Source organism: Oncorhynchus masou, chromosome 19, assembly GCF_036934945.1.
Source record: "Oncorhynchus masou masou isolate Uvic2021 chromosome 19, UVic_Omas_1.1, whole genome shotgun sequence".
Lineage (NCBI taxonomy): Eukaryota > Metazoa > Chordata > Actinopteri > Salmoniformes > Salmonidae > Oncorhynchus > Oncorhynchus masou.
The window spans coordinates 17,310,304-17,313,420 of NC_088230.1; the positions used below are offsets into that span (position 1 = coordinate 17,310,304).

The 3,117-nt window shown below is 41.6% G+C and overlaps 1 pseudogene; it reads right to left on the bottom strand.

Annotated features, from left to right (window-relative positions):
- Positions 1–200: 200 nt before the first annotated feature.
- On the bottom strand, positions 201–2,279 carry LOC135505916 (toll-like receptor 5; annotated as a pseudogene).
- Positions 2,280–3,117: the final 838 nt, after the last annotated feature.

A 3,117-nucleotide genomic window follows, 5' to 3' on the forward strand; every position in this document is an offset into this window, starting at 1 on the left:
GGCAGTTGAATTTGGGCATGCATTTCATCCGGATGTGAAAATACTGCCCCCTGTCACCAAGTTACAGTTTGAAGAAGTGAAGTTACAGTTTTCAGACATAGACTCTATATTGAGGAAGTAGGGAGGAGATACAGGATTCAGTCATTTTTTAAATCCTCAGAAAAAGTTAAATTATTAGAGTAGTAGAGAAGTTGGAATGTTTTATTAAAAGTACCAAAATCCTTACATTGTAATATAACTAATGTGTAAATGTAAACCACGAGAGCTTTGCATTGTACACACTGCAAAACACAATAATCATAGATGGCGCCGACAGACATGGCAGCTCTGCTTCTGAGCTCCCTCCAGCATCCTGCTCTGAGCCAGGGTAAAGGCCTCCAGGCACCAGCCGTCCTTGAGGAACTCTTTAGAGACGATACAAACTGTCTTCCTGCTCCCCCATATGGCGTCCCTGATATTGAACAGGTGATCTTCACCTGGGATGAAGTCTCTGACCTCGAAGCAGCAGCGGAGGACGTTTCGCTCCGCGAACTGAGAGTCTAGTCTGTTCAACAGGGCGGTTTCTACCCACTTGTAGTCGTTGTTGCTGAAGCATAAGTAAGTGTCATACCGAGGCCCAACAGCCGGAGAATCCTTCCTAGGGCCCTCAACGATCCTGGCGGTCAACTATTTGTAAACTTTGAAGAGGAATCCACGGAGACGAGCAACAACGATTGATCCGAACTTGATCAGGATGATGAGCCCTGTGCAGCCGATGAAGAGCGAGAGCCTCAGCTCCTGAACCAGCCTCTTATCATCCTCCTCACACAATTTGACTGAGCTGTCATTCAACAGGCTGATGCCATGGAGATCTGAAGGAAACTCACAGCTGATTTCATTCATGTCAGGAAAAGTCACGTTTGTCCCTTTCAGCCACGTCAGAAAGTCCTCCAGACCGCAGTCACAGTGGAATTGATTCCTATACAGGTTGATCCAGCTGATAGAATGGAAAGCTTCTGGGTCAGGAGAGGCCAGGAAATTGTAAGAGAGGTCAACTGTTTTGAGACTCTCTGGAAAAATGTCTGGTTTGAGGTATAGGAGTGAGTTGAAGTGAAGATCCATCTCTTCCATAGAGATGAGGCCTTTAAATATACCATCTGGGAGAGCCTGCAGGGAGTTAAAGCTTAAATCCAGACTTAAAAGCTTGCCAAGATTTTCAAATACATGCATATACTCTCCCCGTTTCACTCAACTTTGAAAATAAATCCAATGACATGGTGTCAGTTTTCATTGATTTCACGTTGAATTCACGTTAGTTGACAACTCAACCAAATGTAAATCAAAAATTGATATCGAAATGATGTCTGTGCCCAGTGGGATGAGAGCATTGGGCAATTCAATTAGGGCCTCAATTTATTTGATTTGGCATAACTCTGATCATATGAGTAAAAAGGGGTATCCTGGCAGTTTTTAGGTAAACAGCTGAGTGATGGAACCATTGATGGAACAAGGACTGACCATCTGAGAGTTGAAGGTCTACAGTTTTACTTTACAATTACAGTGTTTGCAAACAATTGAGTTAGACAAGCTTACATGTTGGGTTATGATGGGGTTAGTTAGACATAAGCTCGTGAGGCATGTATTCATTATATTTTTCAAGAATCAGAAAATGGATGTAGGCCTACCAATCCCAGATTCCCCCTTTAAATGTACTTCTCTAGAGGCTGCAATTCTGTGACATTTTATAAAGCTGCCATCCAAAGAACTGTGACGTGTTAATTGACTCCAAGATGACAGCAATTGTTCATGTCTGGTGCTTCAATGCGTATTGGTGTCTTTGCATTGTAACCATTCACGTCTATAATTTACGGTCTAATTTGTCGACATACGACCCCCAAAACAATAATCTGGATACCAGTCTTTTCAGCTAACATTCCACAATTGACACTTGTGTTGGCACAGGAGTAGTAAGGATTGGAACGTTAACTAAAAAGACTGGTAATAGCTGAACTGAGACGGCAACCAGGCTACCATTTTCTCTTCTTCTGATATATCAACTATTGGCCAACACAATAATGCAATTATTATAGTAGGCCTAAACAGTAAGGTAAAAGTTGTTACCTGAAGTCATGCGCACGCTAATAACCCAAATATGCGTCGAGCTGGTGAGTAAGTTTATGGGATAGGTTACACCCCTCTCAGATAAATCAAGCACTGAGCGTGTCCGTTTAGCATGGCCCGGTGCCCCGTGTAGGTGGATATTTTATTTTACGACTAATGGAACAAATCCCACTACAGTTTTTCATAAATTCCTCCCCAGAAACAGGGAGGATCTAACTGCAGACATCTCAGGCCCCCCGCTATACTGCCACCTACTGGTGGGAATAGTTTATAGACATCATCTCTTAGGCCCTTAGTCTTTCAGGCCCCTCTCCAATGCCAGGGGCCTCATTTATAAACGTTGTTCATGCACATAATCTGCCCCCAAAACATGCGTGGGCCAGTTTCATGCAAAAGTGGGAGTCTATTTCCTATGATGCATTTCATTTCCATCATCATTGCAGAATAAATTCCTCACCTTTACTGACTGATGTTTCATATTAGCTAAATAGCCAACAACAAGTTAGGAAGGCCATTCGTCCCATCTCTCATTTAATTGGACCCACTTCACAGTAGTAAATTAAGTTATTTCAAGTATTTTGCTCTATTTGACCCGTTCCGAAGCGCAGTTAATGGTAGAACAGATGGTTCACCTTCTCCAATGACTTTTGAAGGCTACGTTTAAATACTATAATGTCACATTTCTCAAGACAAATTTCCTTTTATAAACAGATTAATATAATACATACAGTGCATCCAGAAAGTATTCAGACCCCTTCCCTTTACATGTTGTTATGTTACAGCCTTATTCTGTAAAATTGATTTATTTTCCCTCAATCTACACACAATACCCCATGATGAAAAAGCGAAAACAGATTTTTAGAAATGTTTGCAAATGTTAAAAACAGAAATACCTAATTTACATAAGTATTCAGACCCTTTGCTATGAGACTCGAAGTCGAGCTGAGGTGCATCCTGTTTCCATTGATCATCCTTGAGATGTTTGTACAACTTGATTGGAGTCCACCTGTGAATCAA